This window comes from Triturus cristatus, chromosome 9 (genome assembly GCF_964204655.1).
Source record: "Triturus cristatus chromosome 9, aTriCri1.1, whole genome shotgun sequence".
NCBI lineage: Eukaryota > Metazoa > Chordata > Amphibia > Caudata > Salamandridae > Triturus > Triturus cristatus.
In genome coordinates, this window is record NC_140592.1 from 290,085,229 (window position 1) to 290,099,521 (window position 14,293).

The following is a 14,293-nucleotide window of genomic DNA, read 5'->3' on the forward strand; positions in this document are numbered from 1 at the left end:
ATCATTGGCTTTTCTCTTCTAATATTTAATCAAGGAGAAGTTGCAGCACATTTTAAATCCAGGCCTAAGTGTCATGCCTTTCCCACCTCCGTGAATCTGTGTTTTTTCCCAGGCATATGCTCATCGGGCTGATTTATGAAAACTGTTGCATCGCTGCGTGAAAACAGCGATGCAACAGTTTTCACTGCGTCCTCCTTGCGACACGATGGATGCACCGTATTTAATGTAAGGCGCTCCATGTCGCAAGTAGTTACAGATACGTCAGCATTTCTGACATATCTGCAACAGTATTTCTGACGTATCTGTGGGCGCAGTAATGACGCATTGCTAGAGTGTGTCGCAAAAGTGATGCAGCTCCAGCAATGGGTCATTACACATGGGCAAGTCCCATGTTAAATGCGCCTTCGTCAATGTTACATCTGCTGTGAGGCAGGCGTAAGATTTTGACGCAGTGGTTGGTGTCCTAGAAAGGGCGCTGTGAAATCTCATAGATTTCACTGTGCCACCTCTACGGGGTTTTTTGCAGGGGAACGCCCACCCTGCATACATTATGCCTGACGCAGGGCTTTACAAAGTGACGCATCTGCTTAATGCGTCACTTTGTAAGTAGGGCACAACATGGCGCATTTTTTAACCTGCTGGTGAGCCACAAAAAGTGACACAACGGCGGCGCAAAAGTGTCGCAAAGCCTCACAAATAAGGACCCATGTTTTTTATGGAGTAACTGGCTGGCACCTAGGCCTGATGTATCAGCAGCAGTTTACAGCTGCCGATATGTACACCGGATTCAACATTTCACCCGGACACTAACATTAGTACTTCCGTTCAGTGATAACTTAAGCCTCACGGTCCCTGTTGCAGGCTGACTCAACAATCCACGCTTCAGCAGAAGAAAGATGACTTCGGAGGCAGAAGCCAGCAGGCTGATTCCACGTGCTGCCTGCTCGGCACAGCTGAAGGTTATCACAAACTCATTTGCTTTTTGCACGCGGCTTTCAGATTTGTAAACCTTTTATTTCATGCACTGTCACTTTCACAAACGGCCGAGCAGTACATTTCTGACTAGGAACACGTGTGAGCACAGCACATCTGGAAACTCAGCCGAGCAAGTTCCCCTTAAACAGCGACCTGCGCTGCTCTGCACACGGATGCTTTTATTTGTAAATTAGCTACCTTACAAAGATCAATGCTATATTTAAAACTCATGCATCCATGCCACAGGTTTCCCCGCAAATTAGTCGTTTACAAATCATACCTGAAATTAACACATTTCTGGAAAATTGACAACTTCATGTCTTAATACCAACCCTCACAACTCCAAATGTACGCAAGAGATATGCTTCATCAGAAAATCGCCATGGGGCATATCATCAAGGAAGCGATATAAAATTATCGCCGCTTTTGCGTCTGTTTTCGGACAAAAAGTGGCGATAATATTATCGCCTTATCAGCAAGGTCACGCTATCGCGTGAATCCTTGCATTTTCGCCCTATCCCCCAAGGCCCATCTTTGCATCTCTAATGAGATGCAAAGTGGGCGTTCCACCCCAAGATAAGCGACATTTCTCCTATTAGCTAGCCTCACACTAACCTGCAGAGCGACGGTTATCGCTACTTTCCTTATGCCTGCTTTTGGTTTGACTTAGCCATGATATCCAAGGTAAGGTGGATATCATGGCTAAGTCTGCCCTGCCCTATCAACAAGCTATCGCCAAACTTTGTGAGATTATCGCTGGATTTCCAGCGATAATCTCACATTTGGCAGTTAGCGCTTGAAATTTTATCGCTTTTGAGATAAGCGTTGCTGATAGCACGCTATCTCAGCGATAAAATTCCACGTTACCCGGCGATAATTTTCCTAGCGTTAAGTGCGCTTAGCGATAATTATCGCCGGTCCTTGATGATATGCCCCCACATTTGTTACTAAGAAAAGCGATGAAAATAAAGGCATTATAAATGATATATTAATGAGACAATAAAATGTGTTCAACAAAAGCAATGACCGATATAAAAGAGTGGCAGATATACTAAGTCAATGATCAACTTTCTGTTATTATGAAGTGGTAAAACTTTGCATTATGTTTTAAATTTGGGTCATTTTTAGGTCTCGCGTTTGGCAGCGCATGCGCTGCATGCGCTGTCTCAGCGAGACTTAAAGTAATCTGTATGTTGTCTTCAAGTTTGTGTAATTTCTCCTGCCCCTTTCGATTGGTTTAAATCTGGCATTGCTGTTGTTTTCTTGCTCTCTGTTGGCTGATGCTCCTATGGTAACTTCCTTGTAGTCCCGAGGCAGCGGCGCCTAACTACAGTTTTCCTCCGCTTCCTGGCACTTAATTGCCTGCAGTGTGCCATCTGTTGTTTACCCCTCCCTGACTGACGTGCGAGAGACCCTGCCTGTTAGAAATGAGGGGGCTCTGGTTGACGACGCAGGTGTGAACCCACAACAAGCAGGGCCCCTTTACTCCTTGTCAGGGCGAAGGATGACTCCCCAGAATAACCCCTGCTCACCCTCTAGGTGCGTGGCGCGAGCAGTCTAGGCTAAGTCTCAGGCGTACACGGTTAAGCAAATGCAATTACACATACAGTAAACCCCTTGCATGCACCACAAACGGACACCAATCAGGAAGTATATAAAAATAAGCTTTTATGTAGATTCAGCAAGTTCAAATACAAGGCCCAGTAACGTTGAACTGATGGGGCCACAATTCTTAGGAATACGGTAAAGTTCTCTTTGTTACGGGGAGTTCTTTAGGCGGGCACAAGGTAGCTGTAGGCCTCAGCGCACTTCGTGCTGAGGCTGCGCCCGGGAAGCACGCGGCAGATGACAGGGAAATCAGAACGTTGCAGACCCTGGATCCGATGCGAGCTCGCGGTCGAGTTCGTAAGTACAGTACCTTGTTTCTTGAAGCAAAGGCGGGTGCGGGATTTCAGCGGCTCTTCGACAGAAGGGCGAGGCGGCGTCCGAGGCTCCCACACTTCACGATGGGGGTCTGATCTTCAGGCTCACGACAAGAGCGGGGTGTTGCAGGGGGCGGGTGAACAAAGCGGGGCAGCCGGGCACGCAGATTACGTCCGGGCCGTCCGAGGCTTGGAGATGCTCACAAACGCCGATTCCGGCGGGAGGGTGAAGGTGCACAGCGAGCCTCCAGCGAGCGAGGTGACAGGGGCAGCCCAGCACAGCGTAGGGGGAGCGGCTCCGATCGAGCGAGGCTCTTCCCAAGGCAGGGGCGGCTAAGCAGTCCTGGTCACGGCTCAGGGAGGGACTGGGGCACGAGGGTCACAGCTCCGGCGAGGGAAAGGACACCACAGTCCAGCGGCAGGCGAGTGAAGATCAGGTAGAGCCCAATGGTCCTGGGGCTCAGTTCAGGGGGCAAGCTCAGTTCCAAGCCCTTGGAGATCGTTTTGGAAAAGCACATGTCTTGAAAGTAAAAGTAAAATAAAAGTCTTCAGCAACAGGTTCTCTTCTCCCCTTTGGCAGCAAGGTCACCACTGCAGGCCAATCCCCCAGGATAGGGACAGTCTTCCTCCTACAGCTTTCCCGGTGCCTCCTCCTCAGGCAGAGATTCTTCTTGGTCAAAAGCGGATCTAGTTTCTTAGGAGCAGGGCTCCTACATTTATACAGCAAATCTTTTGTTCTCCCAGGCCAGGGGGGCCCTTGCCTAGTTCAGTCCGGTTTCTGAGCACTTTGTTTACGCGATGCAGGCTTCTTCTTTCAGAGTGCAGGGCAGAGTCCTCAGACGCTCCACAGGGGGCGGGCCGGCATTGAGGTGGCAGAGCACTGTCCTATTCAGAGCCTAGGAGTACTCCTCCCACCCATCTACCTGTCGATCGTCCTATTCACCACCAGGCTACCTAGCCCTGCCCATCTGGGTTCCCCCAGCCCTGTCACTCATACCAGCCAGACATCAGATACACATCACGCAGAGGCGGGCTGAAATGTTTAGGCAAGCAAAGGCCAGCTTTCTAAAAGCGGCATTTGCAAACCCGGAATATTAAAATAAACCTTGCGAAAAGATGTACCGTATTATTCCGAGTTCAGGCATACTAAACTCGATCTTCTACCATGTTCCCTGGGTCGGTTAGGATCATAGGGTGTAACAATCCAAGCCGCCCATACTGGCCTATGAGAACAGGGTAGCCTTGCAGTAGTGAACAACAAGATGGCGGTCATTCACTACTAGGACATGCCACGCATCCAGGCTTGTCCTACCTTAGGCTTACAACGCACCCTGCCCGTGGGCCTACCAGAGGGGTGACTAACATGCAGCTAAGGGAAGGTTCTTAGGGACCGGCAAGTGTGGGCACTTGCCAGTCAGCATGTCAGTACCAGACTGCATGTAGGTTCTGCGATGGCAGACCTAGACGTATTTTACCGGCCGCTTCTGTGGGTGGCACAACCCGTGCTGCAAGCCCACCAGCGGTGTTTGCATTTACATGCCCTGGCGCTCCTGGCGCCCTTTACTGGGGTCTGATAGTAAATCAAACAATCCAATCATGGAATCCAACCAACATATACAATTTACAAGGGAGCATATGCACCTTAGCACTGGTCAGCAGTGGTAAGGTGCCCAGAGTCATAAAACAGCAAACAACAGGTCAGAACAAAATACAGGAGGAAGGCAAAAGGTTTAGGGATGACCCTGCAAAAAGGGCCATGTCCAACACAACCCCCTTCCAGCCAAAACGCAGGGTAGACCAATCACCACCGTGATGGTCTTCCCTGCTTGGGGCGATAGAGCAAGGACCTGGCCCGCAACTGCAGGGGCAGACTCCATTTCTACGCCAATCTGAACCTATCAGACTCCCTCTGTCCATACTCTCAGGGCCCACCAAGCCAATCCATGGGGAACCCTTCTCCTCACCTGTGGACACCACCTGTGCAGCACCTAACCTTAACTGGCCCACAGGTGTGTCCCAACAGACAGACAGCCAAATGCTACAGTGGCCACTGACAGTAGTCAGGGATGAGACCCAGGCCGTATGCCTCTCAGGGCTCTCAATCCTCTGTGGCGCCAGGGAGCGGAGGGCAGTAGCCCCAGGTGCTTGGCACCCTTTGTCCATTCTCCCCCTTGTCAGGTCAGGAATGACATCCTGGCACTGACCCACCAACCCCAGGGCTGTACCCGGCGGCTGGACCCAAGACTGGGGTGGCCTCTCCCACACCCGGTCCTTCTCCTTGGGGCTCTGTACCCTCCCACCTGGAGTGGTACCCTCTTTCAGAATTGCCAGGGCACCTGGGGCAGGTGTCCTGCGCAATTCGCCCACCAGTTCAGGTGTTCTATCCTGCAACTGGGCGTCCAGGTCCGGGGGGACACCCTGAACCTGGCCCTCCAACCTAGGGTCTAAACCCGTCAGTTGAGCCGGGGTCAGAGGCGAGGACTCCCTCCCTCTGCACCCCCTTCCAGAGTACTGCCCACTCCCAACTGGCGTGGTACCCCCAGAAGCAACATGGGTCAGGACACTGATTACAGTAGTCCCACCCTCCAGGTCAGACAACACCTGAACCTGGCTTCCCAACCCTGGGACCAACCCATGCGGTTGAACGCTCGCCTGGCGCACCAGGACTTCCCGGGGAGCACGCATGCCCCCCCGGAGGGTGACACATAACTCCTGTGTCGTGCGACAGTCTGCCTGGCGCTGATCTCCCGACCCCTGTCCATCTGACAGTGCCGGAAGGTCCCCCAGGACAGAAGTGGTGTCACCATGGTCACTCACGGGGGACGCAGCCCTTCCGGCTGGCCCCTGACCCACTGGTTCTTCCACCGGGGACTCTTTCCCCTTCTCACCCCTCAATCTGGACCTCTGCACCCTCCCAAATGGAGCGGTACTGCCAGACACCAGAACTGATGGAGGTCTGATTACAGACACTCCTAGCTCACCAGACACTAGGGGATCCCGCACGACGGGCAGCCCCTCAGGACAGACTAGGCTCCCCACCTGGTGTTCCCTCAAAGAACCATCCAAGCTCTGAGACTGAGGTTGGGCACTACCGGGACATAACCCATTCTCACTCCTTCCCCTTACAGACAGGACGTGAGGCCCTACACCCCTCTCACTATTACAGGACCTAGCTGGGCTACTCTGAGCCACTTCCACCACACTGGGTTTGAAGATACCTGGACCACTCATCGTGGGATCACTCCCCAATGCCTTTCCAGACCCTCTGGACTCCACCAAAAGGTCTGTCTCCAATGTGAGCTCCCTGCGGTCAGAGAACTCACTCTCCAACAGGTGTTGGCATAGCTCTGGAAAACAGGGACTTACAATATGCTCTCCCACAATTGGATCACACAGCCCCCTAGCAGGGTTAACCAAACTATCCTTCACCTTACCATCCAGTGCCTCACACACGCACTCCACACCACTCTCCTGAGACTGGCAAGACAGTATCTGACTGTCTCTGTCCCACAACCCACACTCTTCTGGGCGGTCTTCACACTCACCCACCAGGACTTCAATGTTGGGGGAACCCCTCTCCCTGTACCTCTCAGCTAGAGTCAGTAGAGTGTCCCTCCCTCCACTAGGACTATGAACCCCTGCGCCAGTTACCCTATTCCCTTCAGGGATACTGCACACTACTGGAGCTACCTCATGCCCTTGAACCTCCTGGTGTATGTTAACCCCCTCCTTCAAGTCTGGCGCCACATCTCTGGGTGTGCGTACTACTCTCTCAGCACTGTAAACCTCAATATTGCTGCCACCAGAGGGAGAGCGGTCTAAACTCTTGATCTTGAGATCCAACTCCCTCATTTTTAGATCATGATCTTTTTGTAGTTTCTTTTCTTCCATGGCTAATCTTTGTTTTTCCATATCCATCTGCCCCTTAAGTTTTGCCATCTCAACTTCGTGTGCCCGGGTTGCGGCCCTGTCTGCCAACTCTTCTGGCGACAGGCCTCTGCCAAACTCATGGACACTTTCTGGTGGAACCATTTCCACCTGATTCTCTGGTGCCTTTGACTCATACCAGGCCCTCAGCGCCTTCACGAGTTGTTCCTTTTTTTTCAATCCAGTTTGGGCAATTCTGAACTTGGAGCAAAACCCTCTCAACTCTTCATTGGTATAATTCTGAAGTGCGCTTTCTTCCCAATCTATGTCCTCAAATCCAGAGATTATAGAAGCTGCCCTTCCGGCGGGAAGTGAACCAGGCATGGTTCTAACAACGGAGATTCTTGGCAAAACAAAAACAAATGCTAGTCTTGTGGCTGTGTTACTGGTCTGCTCTCACTACATGGTGATCAGTGATTCACTATACGCAAACCACAAATGCAAATCCGTAAATCCTCACCGCTGCCACCAATGTTAGAAATGAGGGGGCTCTGGTTGACGCAGGTGTGAACCTACAACAAGCAGGGACCCTTTACTCCTTGTCAGGGCGAAGGATGACTCCCCAGAATAACCCCTGCTCACCCTCTAGGTGCGTGGCGCGAGCAGTCTAGGCTAAGTCTCAGGCGTACACGGTTAAGCAAATGCAATTACACATACAGTAAACCCCTTGCATGCACCACAAACGGACACCAATCAGGAAGTATATAAAAATAAGCTTTTATGTAGATTCAGCAGGTTCAAATACAAGGCCCAGTAACGTTGAACTGATGGGGCCACAATTCTTAGGAATACGGTAAAGTTCTCTTTGTTACGGGGAGTTCTTTAGGCGGGCACAAGGTAGCTGTAGGCCTCAGCGCACTTCGTGCTGAGGCTGCGCCCGGGAAGCACGCGGCAGATGACAGGGAAATCAGAACGTTGCGGACCCTGGATCCGATGCGAGCTCGCGGTCGAGTTCGTAAGTACAGTACCTTGTTTCTTGACGCAAAGGCGGGTGCGGGCTTTCAGCGGCTCTTCGACAGAAGGGCGAGGCGGCGTCCGAGGCTCCCACACTTCACGATGGGGGTCTGATCTTCAGGCTCACGACAAGAGCGGGGTGTTGCAGGGGGCGGGTGAACAAAGCGGGGCAGCCGGGCACGCAGATTACGTCCGGGCCGTCCGAGGCTTGGAGATGCTCACAAACGCCGATTCCGGCGGGAGGGTGAAGGTGCATAGCGAGCCTCCAGCGAGCGAGGTGACAGGGGCAGCCCAGCACAGCGTAGGGGGAGCGGCTCCGATCGAGCGAGGCTCTTCCCAAGGCGGGGGCGGCTAAGCAGTCCTGGTCACGGCTCAGGGAGGGACTGGGGCACGAGGGTCACAGCTCCAGCGAGGGAAAGGACACCACAGTCCAGCGGCAGGCGAGTGAAGATCAGGTAGAGCCCAATGGTCCTGGGGCTCAGTTCAGGGGGCAAGCTCAGTTCCAAGCCCTTGGAGATCGTTTTGGAAAAGCACAAGTCTTGAAAGTAAAAGTAAAATAAAAGTCTTCAGCAACAGGTTCTCTTCTCCCCTTTGGCAGCAAGGTCACCACTGCAGGCCAATCCCCCAGGATAGGGACAGTCTTCCTCCTACAGCTTTCCCGGTGCCTCCTCCTCAGGCAGAGATTCTTCTCGGTCAAAAGCGGATCTAGTTTCTTAGGAGCAGGGCTCCTACATTTATACAGCAAATCTTTTGTTCTCCCAGGCCAGGGGGGCCCTTGCCTAGTTCAGTCCGGTTTCTGAGCACTTTGTTTACGCGATGCAGGCTTCTTCTTTCAGAGTGCAGGGCAGAGTCCTCAGATGCTCCACAGGGGGCGGGCTGGCATTGAGGTGGCAGAGCGCTGTCCTATTCAGAGCCTAGGAGTACTCCTCCCACCCATCTACCTGTCGATCGTCCTATTCACCACCAGGCTACCTAGCCCTGCCCATCTGGGTTCCCCCAGCCCTGTCACTCATACCAGCCAGACATCAGATACACATCACGCAGAGGCGGGCTGAAATGTTTAGGCAAGCAAAGGCCAGCTTTCTAAAAGTGGCATTTGCAAACCCGGAATATTAAAATAAACCTTGCGAAAAGATGTACCTTATTATTCCGAGTTCAGGCATACTAAACTCGATCTTCTACCATGTTCCCTGGGTCGGTTAGGATCATAGGGTGTAACAATCCAAGCCGCCCATACTGGCCTATGAGAACAGGGTAGCCTTGCAGTAGTGAACAACAAGATGGCGGTCATTCACTACTAGGACATGCCACGCATCCAGGCTTGTCCTACCTTAGGCTTACAACGCACCCTGCCCGTGGGCCTACCAGAGGGGTGACTAACATGCAGCTAAGGGAAGGTTCTTAGGGACCGGCAAGTGTGGGCACTTGCCAGTCAGCATGTCAGTACCAGACTGCATGCAGGTTCTGCGATGGCAGACCTAGACGTATTTTACCGGCCGCTTCTGTGGGTGGCACAACCCGTGCTGCAAGCCCACCAGCGGTGTTTGCATTTACATGCCCTGGCGCTCCTGGCGCACTTTACTGGGGTCTGATAGTAAATCAAACAATCCAATCATGGAATCCAACCAACATATACAATTTACAAGGGAGCATATGCACCTTAGCACTGGTCAGCAGTGGTAAGGTGCCCAGAGTCATAAAACAGCAAACAACAGGTCAGAAAAAAATACAGGAGGAAGGCAAAAAGTTTAGGGATGACCCTGCAAAAAGGGCCATGTCCAACACAACCCCCTTCCAGCCAAAACGCAGGGTAGACCAATCACCACCGTGATGGTCTTCCCTGCTTGGGGCGATAGAGCAAGGACCTGGCCCGCAACTGCAGGGGCAGACTCCATTTCTACGCCAATCTGAACCTATCAGACTCCCTCTGTCCATACTCTCAGGGCCCACCAAGCCAATCCATGGGGAACCCTTCTCCTCACCTGTGGACACCACCTGTGCAGCACCTAACCTTAACTGGCCCACAGGTGTGTCCCAACAGACAGACAGCCAAATGCTACAGTGGCCACTGACAGTAGTCAGGGATGAGACCCAGGCCGTATGCCTCTCAGGGCTCTCAATCCTCTGTGGCGCCAGGGAGCGGAGGGCAGTAGCCCCAGGTGCTTGGCACCCTTTGTCCATTCTCCCCCTTGTCAGGTCAGGAATGACATCCTGGCACTGACCCACCAACCCCAGGGCTGTACCCGGCGGCTGGACCCAAGACTGGGGTGGCCTCTCCCACACCCGGTCCTTCTCCTTGGGGCTCTGTACCCTCCCACCTGGAGTGGTACCCTCTTCCAGAATTGCCAGGGCACCTGGGGCAGGTGTCCTGCGCAATTCACCCACCAGTTCAGGTGTTCTATCCTGCAACTGGGCGTCCAGGTCCGGGGGGACACCCTGAACCTGGCCCTCCAACCTAGGGTCTAAACCCGTCAGTTGAGCCGGGGTCAGAGGCGAGGACTCCCTCCCTCTGCACCCCCTTCCAGAGTACTGCCCACTCCCAACTGGCGTGGTACCCCCAGAAGCAACATGGGTCAGGACACTGATTACAGTAGTCCCACCCTCCAGGTCAGACAACACCTGAACCTGGCTTCCCAACCCTGGGACCAACCCATGCGGTTGAACGCTCGCCTGGCGCACCAGGACTTCCCGGGGAGCACGCATGCCCCCCCGGAGGGTGACACATAACTCCTGTGTCGTGCGACAGTCTGCCTGGCGCTGATCTCCCAACCCCTGTCCATCTGACAGTGCCGGAAGGTCCCCCAGGACAGAAGTGGTGTCACCATGGTCACTCACGGGGGACGCAGCCCTTCCGGCTGGCCCCTGACCCACTGGTTCTTCCACCGGGGACTCTTTCCCCTTCTCACCCCTCAATCTGGACCTCTGCACCCTCCCAAATGGAGCGGTACTGCCAGACACCAGAACTGATGGAGGTCTGATTACAGACACTCCTAGCTCACCAGACACTAGGGGATCCCGCACGACGGGCAGCCCCTCAGGACAGACTAGGCTCCCCACCTGGTGTTCCCTCAAAGAACCATCCAAGCTCTGAGACTGAGGTTGGGCACTACCGGGACATAACCCATTCTCACTCCTTCCCCTTACAGAGAGGACGTGAGGCCCTACACCCCTCTCACTATTACAGGACCTAGCTGGGCTACTCTGAGCCACTTCCACCACACTGGGTTTGAAGATACCTGGACCACTCATCGTGGGATCACTCCCCAATGCCTTTCCAGACCCTCTGGACTCCACCAAAAGGTCTGCCTCCAATGTGAGCTCCCTGCGGTCAGAGAACTCACTCTCCAACAGGTGTTGGCATAGCTCTGGAAAACAGGGACTTACAATATGCTCTCCCACAATTGGATCACACAGCCCCCTAGCAGGGTTAACCAAACTATCCTTCACCTTACCATCCAGTGCCTCACACACGCACTCCACACCACTCTCCTGAGACTGGCAAGACAGTATCTGACTGTCTCTGTCCCACAACCCACACTCTTCTGGGCGGTCTTCACACTCACCCACCAGGACTTCAATGTTGGGGGAACCCCTCTCCCTGTACCTCTCAGCTAGAGTCAGTAGAGTGCCCCTCCCTCCACTAGGACTATGAACCCCTGCGCCAGTTACCCTATTCCCTTCAGGGATACTGCACACTACTGGAGCTACCTCATGCCCTTGAACCTCCTGGTGTATGTTAATCCCCTCCTTCAAGTCAGGCGCCACATCTCTGGGTGTGCGTACTACTCTCTCAGCACTGTAAACCTCAATATTGCTGCCACCAGAGGGAGAGCGGTCTAAACTCTTGATCTTGAGATCCAACTCCCTCATTTTTAGATCATGATCTTTTTGTAGTTTCTTTTCTTCCATGGCTAATCTTTGTTTTTCCATATCCATCTGCCCCTTAAGTTTTGCCATCTCTACTTCGTGTGCCCGGGTTGCGGCCCTGTCTGCCAACTCTTCTGGCGACAGGCCTCTGCCAAACTCATGGACACTTTCTGGTGGAACCATTTCCACCTGATTCTCTGGTGCCTTTGACTCATACCAGGCCCTCAGCGCCTTCACGAGTTGTTCCTTTTTTTTCAATCCAGTTTGGGCAATTCTGAACTTGGAGCAAAACCCTCTCAACTCTTCATTGGTATAATTCTGAAGTGCGCTTTCTTCCCAATCTATGTCCTCAAATCCAGAGATTATAGAAGCTGCCCTTCCGGCGGGAAGTGAACCAGGCATGGTTCTAACAACGTAGATTCTTGGCAAAACAAAAACAAATGCTAGTCTTGTGGCTGTGTTACTGGTCTGCTCTCACTACATGGTGATCAGTGATTCACTATACGCAAACCACAAATGCAAATCCGTAAATCCTCAGCGCTGCCACCAATGTTAGAAATGAGGGGGCTCTGGTTGACGCAGGTGTGAACCCACAACAAGCAGGGACCCTTTACTCCTTGTCAGGGCGAAGGATGACTCCCCAGAATAACCCCTGCTCACCCTCTAGGTGCGTGGCGCGAGCAGTCTAGGCTAAGTCTCAGGCGTACACGGTTAAGCAAATGCAATTACACATACAGTAAACCCCTTGCATGCACCACAAACGGACACCAATCAGGAAGTATATAAAAATAAGCTTTTATGTAGATTCAGCAGGTTCAAATACAAGGCCCAGTAACGTTGAACTGATGGGGCCACAATTCTTAGGAATACAGTAAAGTTCTCTTTGTTACGGGGAGTTCTTTAGGCGGGCACAAGGTAGCTGTAGGCCTCAGCGCACTTCGTGCTGAGGCTGCGCCCGGGAAGCACGCGGCAGATGACACGGAAATCAGAACGTTGCGGACCCTGGATCCGATGCGAGCTCGCGGTCGAGTTCGTAAGTACAGTACCTTGTTTCTTGACGCAAAGGCGGGTGCGGGCTTTCAGCGGCTCTTCGACAGAAGGGCGAGGCGGCGTCCGAGGCTCCCACACTTCACGATGGGGGTCTGATCTTCAGGCTCACGACAAGAGCGGGGTGTTGCAGGGGGCGGGTGAACAAAGCGGGGCAGCCGGGCACGCAGATTACGGTGGGCCGTCCGAGGCTTGGAGATGCTCACAAACGCCGATTCCGGCTGGAGGGTGAAGGTGCACAGCGAGCCTCCAGCGAGCGAGGTGACAGGGGCAGCCCAGCACAGCGTAGGGGGAGCGGCTCCGATCGAGCGAGGCTCTTCCCAAGGCGGGGGCGGCTAAGCAGTCCTGGTCACGGCTAATGGAAGGGACTGGGGCATGAGGGTCACAGCTCCAGCGAGGGAAAGGACACCACAGTCCAGCGGCAGGCGAGTGAAGATCAGGTAGAGCCCAATGGTCCTGGGGCTCAGTTCAGGGGGCAAGCTCAGTTCCAAGCCCTTGGAGATCGTTTTGGAAAAGCACAAGTCTTGAAAGTAAAAGTAAAATAAAAGTCTTCAGCAACAGGTTCTCTTCTCCCCTTTGGCAGCAAGGTCACCACTGCAGGCCAATCCCCCAGGATACGGACAGTCTTCCTCCTACAGCTTTCCCGGTGCCTCCTCCTCAGGCAGAGATTCTTCTTGGTCAAAAGCGGATCTAGTTTCTTAGGAGCAGGGCTCCTACATTTATACAGCAAATCTTTTGTTCTCCCAGGCCAGGGGGGCCCTTTCCTAGTTCAGTCCAGTTTCTGAGCACTTTGTTTACGCGATGCAGGCTTCTTCTTTCAGAGTGCAGGGCAGAGTCCTCAGACGCTCCACAGGGGGCGGGCCGGCATTGAGGTGGCAGAGCACTGTCCTATTCAGAGCCTAGGAGTACTCCTCCCACCCATCTACCTGTCGATCGTCCTATTCACCACCAGGCTACCTAGCCCTGCCCATCTGGGTTCCCCCAGCCCTGTCACTCATACCAGCCAGACATCAGATACACATCACGCAGAGGCGGGCTGAAATGTTTAGGCAAGCAAAGGCCAGCTTTCTAAAAGTGGCATTTGCAAACCCGGAATATTAAAATAAACCTTGCGAAAAGATGTACCTTATTATTCCGAGTTCAGGCATACTAAACTCGATCTTCTACCATGTTCCCTGGGTCGGTTAGGATCATAGGGTGTAACAATCCAAGCCGCCCATACTGGCCTATGAGAACAGGGTAGCCTTGCAGTAGTGAACAACAAGATGGCGGTCATTCACTACTAGGACATGCCACGCATCCAGGCTTGTCCTACCTTAGGCTTACAACGCACCCTGCCCGTGGGCCTACCAGAGGGGTGACTAACATGCAGCTAAGGGAAGGTTCTTAGGGACCGGCAAGTGTGGGCACTTGCCAGTCAGCATGTCAGTACCAGACTGCATGCAGGTTCTGCGATGGCAGACCTAGACGTATTTTACCGGCCGCTTCTGTGGGTGGCACAACCCGTGCTGCAAGCCCACCAGCGGTGTTTGCATTTACATGCCCTGGCGCTCCTGGCGCACTTTACTGGGGTCTGATAGTAAATCAAACAATCCAATCAT